We start from the raw sequence: 6,000 nt of genomic DNA on the forward strand, positions 1-6,000 counted from the left end.
CACAAATGACCCTTCAATGTTTGTTAAAATCTCCCTTGCTTGAATGCTTAAAAAAGGCTATGAATGGTTGAACTCTTTGAATAAAAATGCAAAATCTTGGCTCCTCTAGAAGTATATTTGATAATGTATTATAGATCTATGAAAATAAAGCCTCCAAGTCTCCTTATATATGATTTTTTGGGCCAAGAAATAAAACAAACCAATTGGATAACGAGATCCAACTAATTAAACCCCTCAAGCCTTTTGGGATTTGGCCTCCACAATTCTTGGGGTCATGATCAACTTGGTTAAAATTTTCATAGTCAAGGTCAAATTTGGTCAACCTAGACCAGACTAGGTTGACTTGGGTTGACCTAGTTTTTAAGTTAGCCAATCAAAGCATTGGAGGAAACAACTTAAAAACCTTAGAGGGCATGAGATACAAACTTAAATTAGTCCTTGGTATAGGATGACTTAAGTTGACATATACTTCAACTTAGGTCGACCTACACTAGAAGGTTTCCCAAGGTTTGTAAATTTTAGGTCTCAAAGGTTGTGCAAAAAAATAAAAATAAAAATACTTTTCTCAAAAGATAAGGCCAAAAGGAATTAAAATAGAACTTATGAGATCCATGCATATAAATTATCTACAACTTAGAGATTTGAGAAATATTAGAAGAAGATAAAGGGACCAAAATGATGCCAAGGAGGGCTAAATTGAGAGAGTACATAAACAAATCAATCAATCAAATGAACTAATTTGTATGACTAAACCCTAGACTAGAAAAACCTTAATGTGGGTCCTTCACTTTTCAAGAAAGATAATTCATCTTGGAGTTACTTAGTATTAGAAGTTCTAACACCTTTTTCATCAATATCAAACCTTATAAAGCTACTTAACCCTCCTTGGTTTTCCCCTTCTAATGTTCTTGCTATGGGTGGAAGCACAAACCTATGTCACCTTTGGTGATATCAACAGGGGTTTCGGCCCGAACAGTTTTGGTTGTAAATGTTTCGGCCATAACATTTATGGCCATACATATGTGGCATTTTCTCATGCCTACGTGGCATGTATTGGTTTGGTTGGAACTATTCCAACCAAAAGGGTTCCGACCGAAATGCTGAGTTTTATAAAAGTACCAAAAAACCCTTTGCGGCTATCATTTTGACTATCACGGTTCCCAACTCCTCAAAGAGCGATCTAGGTGTTTCGGCCGTAACAAGTTAGTGGGCTTTTTTTTTCCATTTTTAAAATATTTTAATGTGTTTTTTGATAAGTAAATGTTAATGATACTTAAATTATTATTTTTTTAACATATTTTATAAGTGAAATATTTAGATTTGTTAATTTTTTAATATATTTAAATTGTTTTTTAGATTTGTTAGTAAATTATTTAAAACATAAGCAAGAATGTAGTCAAACATTAGGTAAAAATGTAGAAAAGCATTAGTTAAAAAAGTAGAAAAACGTCAGTTAAAAATGTAGAAAAACATTAGGTAAAAATGTAAAAATAAATTAGTTTAAAAATGTAGAAAAACATTAGGTAAAAATGTCGAAAAACATAAGGTAAAAATGTAGAAAAACATTAGTTAAAAATGTAGAAAAACATTAGTTAAAAATGTAGAAAAACATTTGGTAAAAATGTAAAAAAAACATAGTTAAAAAATGTAGAAAAACATTAGATAAAAATGTAAAAGAAGATTAGTGAAAAAATGTAGAAAAACATTAGGTAAAAATGTAGAAAAACATTAGTTAAAATGTACGTTTATATGAAACTTAGAAACACTTTTACATTTATATGAAATTTAGAAAAATTGTTTAACCCTATAGTTAAATCAAAATCTAATTTAGTCAAGAATTTTATTTTTTTATCGCATATACATGTGTACACTTAGTTATAATTTAATCAAGAAATTTTAATTTTTTTTATCGTATATACATGTACATGTACATGAATATTTATTTTTCACATTTGCACATGAGCACATTAAAATACATAGATATGGTCTCTAAGATAATTTGTTTTAAAATACATTTAATGTTGTGTATTTATATGTACATGTGTTTCAAATTAAATTTAACTTTTAATTATTTTAATTTATACACTTGTATGTTTGTATGTGTGTGTGTGTGTGTGTGTGTGTGTGTGTGTGTGCATGTGCCTGCATATCTTTAGATATTTATCAGTCTTGTAGCTTCACACTCATATCCGCATACATTATATACATATATACATTATGGCATATGGTTCTGGGGATCGTGGTCCTACATCCTCAGGGGATGCTAGTGTCCACAGAGGGGGTCAAAGTGCTGAGTCTAGCACAACACGTAGATTGACTGTTGGCATTATGATACATTTTTGTCATTAGTTACAACACTTATTGGATTCTGAATGCTTACCGAGCTCTCACCGGAAGCCAAGCTTTACCTAGTTCTCAGTGTTTACCGAGTAATCAAGGTGAACAAAGAAGTCAGTGTTTACCGAGTAATCAAGATGAACAAAGAAGTCAGTGTTTACCGAGTAATCAAGGTGAACAAAGAAGTCAGTGTTTACCGAGTGATCAAGGTGAACAAAGAAACCAGTGTTTACCGAGTGTTCAAGGTAAAGAAAGGAATCAGTTTTGACCGAGTAAAGATGTACTAAGATGTAACCGAGAACTTCATGATAACCGAGCTCCTGAGGTTATCAAGGAAATTAATTTTTACCGAGCTCAGACGGATATCAAGGAAACTAACTATCACCGAGTCACAAGGTTCTATCAAGTGTTTCCTTTGATCACCGAGCAACAGTTCAGATAGAAGTATTCACCGAGTGACATCTCTTCTACCGAGTCTCTAGTGGTTATCGAGTTCAGAACTACTTGAAGTGTTTAGTATGAACCGTGCCTTCACTTCTACCGAGTGCATGACGATGCCGAGTAACGCAGTGGACGCCGAGTATCAGAAGGACACCGAGTCAGTTCAGTGAACCCGAGTTTTTACCTTGGGCCGACTTTGTATAGAGATTTGCACTTGTTGTTTTAGCCGACCTTGCATGTATTGTTTAGCCGACCTTGCATGTATTGTTTATATGGATGGTATATATATGCAATGTATTGTATCATTCAAATAACAGTTGTTATGGCAATGGTAATGAATGGAAATGTGAAAGTGTGAAAGTGCGAAAGAAATACATGCGTGCGAAAGTATGTGGGCTGAATTGTGAAGATATTCAGCAGGTCTAGTTTTGAAGCAGAAAAGTTTTATCTATCACATCAAGGTGAATCAGAGCATAGCGGATCTTATCAGCAATCAGTTGTAATCAGATCCGTTGTTTCATTCTAACAGGTGAATCAGTTTTTGTAAATCCTTTAACAAGGTAGACTTAACAGTCTTTTGTAAATCTCCTAACAGAGTGCATACTTTATTGTATGTTTGGAAATCCTCTAACAAGGTGGATCTAGCAACCCTTTGTGCTCCTAACAGGGAAGATCACCAGAAGTGGTCATTGTAAGCCTTAACTGGCCAACTTCATACTGCAGTAACGAAGCTTGTGGGTTTCATCCCCACCCCAGTTTTACTTTCTATTTGGAAGGTTTCTGGGTCACCAAATCTATGTGTTCAAGTGTTGCAAATGATTTTGTTTCATGCTTACAATAGGTTACTTGGATGAATGGTGAATATATCAGTATACAATTTTATTGTTTGAAATTTTAGAAGTTACTGATTCACCCCTCCCCTCTCAGTAACTTGTCATATCTTGAATATTTCTAACAATTGGTATCAGAGCTATAAGGTTCTCAAGATAAAAGCTTCACAGCTTGAGAAAAGATCAAGGACAATGGAGATATTCAAACTTGACAAAACTATTGAGAATGAAAAGCTAGATCTGAAAATGGCCATGGTTCAACTCAATGAAGCAAAAGAGCATCTTTCACAATCCTTGAAAAGAAGAAAAGAACTTGCAAAGCAAATGAATGACCATCAGTATGTTGAAGAAAAGATTGAAGATCTCTCACCATCAAATAGTTCAGATGAAGCTGACAAAGCAATCAAAGAACTCTTAGAAAAGAATGGATCTCTGCAGGAAGAAGTAAGAAAGCTCAAAAGGGAACAAGGAATCCAGTCCATCAGGCTATGCGAAATCTTGGAGCAAAGGAACAAGGCAGCTGAAGACTTAGAGGTAAGGAATAATCAATCCTCTCAGCTTGAAAATCTTGTAACTCAATTATCTAATGCAAATGAAGAAATTATGAATCTGAGATCTGAGAATGAGATTTTGAGAAATGACTTAATTACTGAAAGACAAATCAATGCAAGCTTACAAAGTGATCTAATCTCTGAAAAACAAGTCAATGAGAGAATGGTAAAATCTCAAAAAGACATGGATCAATTGAATCTGCAAAATGAAGAAAACTTTCATAAACAAAATGGTAAAGCAGGCCTTGGATACAAGGAAGAAGGTGAATCCTCCAAACAGGGTACTCAAAAGAATCAAAAACCTACTTGCAGCCACTGTGGTAAGTTAGGTCATACATCTAACGGATGTTGTAGCAATGAAAAAGGCAAATTTAATGGAAAGTGCTACAATTGCAATCAGCATGGACACAAATCCAATGAATGCAAAAGGAAACCGAAATTTGAAGGTAAATATCACAAATGCCAAAAGCAAGGTCATAAGGTATCACAATGCAAATTCAAATCTTTTAATCCAGCTGAACAACTTGTCAAAGCAATATTTGGTTGGGACTACAACACTTGGTGCAGATGTCATTATTGTGGAGAATATGGTCATACTGGCATAAACTGTGCAAGGCATCACCTAAGAAAAAGGGATACCACTGTAAGAAGTTATACATGTACAGAACTTGGTCATATATCTAAAAACTGCATGAACATAAAGAAAGTCGAGGATGAGAAGAAAATCAAAGTAGACAATATTCAGAAACAAATGAAGCAGCAATGGATTCCAAAGTCTACCGAGCCAGATAATTCAAGTGATGGAATGGTCACTCAAGAAGTGAGTGACTCTCCCATTTCCAATTAAGACTCATCAAGATAAGACCAGGACTGTATCTACAAGCAATATCCTAAGCAGTCCTAGAATGAAAATATGATCAAATCAGTATTTCAGATACATCAGGATCATGGTCGGTACATGACCTTATCGAGCTCAATCGGGTGCAATAAGGCTTCTTTCACCAAGTTGCACTTACCGAGCATGGTTGGTTCTTCTCTTACCGAGTTAAGGGCGGATTAACCTATTTTCTTTTGGTCACCGAGTTGCAAAGTTTAAGCCGAGCTAGTGGATGACAGCCTGTCGATCGTAGCTACCTCCGTGCTGAACATTAATGACAAATTTTTCATCAAAAGGGCAGATTTCAACCTCATTTTTCACCGCGAATTCGAGATTTACAAAAAGAGGGCTTTCAAGCGAATTCAAGTGAGTTGAAGAAATTTTCCAGCGAAGTATTCTTACGAAATCTTCTTACTCACCGAGCAGCAATGGCTTCCGCAAGCACCAGCAGCAGCAAGGCAAAGAAAGGATTTGAAATGCTTGTAAAGGGAACGGAATGGAAGGCACCGACGTTCAAGCTTGTTCCTGCCATCGCTGAATCACTCGACCCGCATGGAGCTCAATCACAGATTCCTCCAAAGGTACTTCTAATCAATGATATTCGTACTCATTTCAAGTGTACTATGCAAGAAATAGGGACACTAGATATGGATAGCACCCTAGCCAAGTTATGCGTGGATGGAACCCTAAAACCTGAGTTCAAACATTTGGAAACCAAAGGCTTAACCCATATCCCGCATCTGCCAAGAAGTTTCCAAGTGAAATGGGTGAGGTATATCTTGAGCCGAGTACATAATGGTCAGTTGTGGTTGGAACAACCAGTTTTGATAACCAAGAAGATGATTCACAAAATCACGGGTCTCCCAATGCTCAGCAAAGCCAAAACCACCAAAACCCTAGGACGGGATGAGTTACAGAAGAAAACCCAAGCTGAATGGGATGGCAGAGGTTTAAAACTCAACAA

The sequence above is a fragment of the Cupressus sempervirens genome, chromosome 2 (genome assembly GCF_028749045.1).
Source record: "Cupressus sempervirens isolate cs-2001-9-10 chromosome 2, ASM2874904v1, whole genome shotgun sequence".
In the NCBI taxonomy this organism is placed as follows: Eukaryota; Viridiplantae; Streptophyta; class Pinopsida; order Cupressales; family Cupressaceae; genus Cupressus; species Cupressus sempervirens.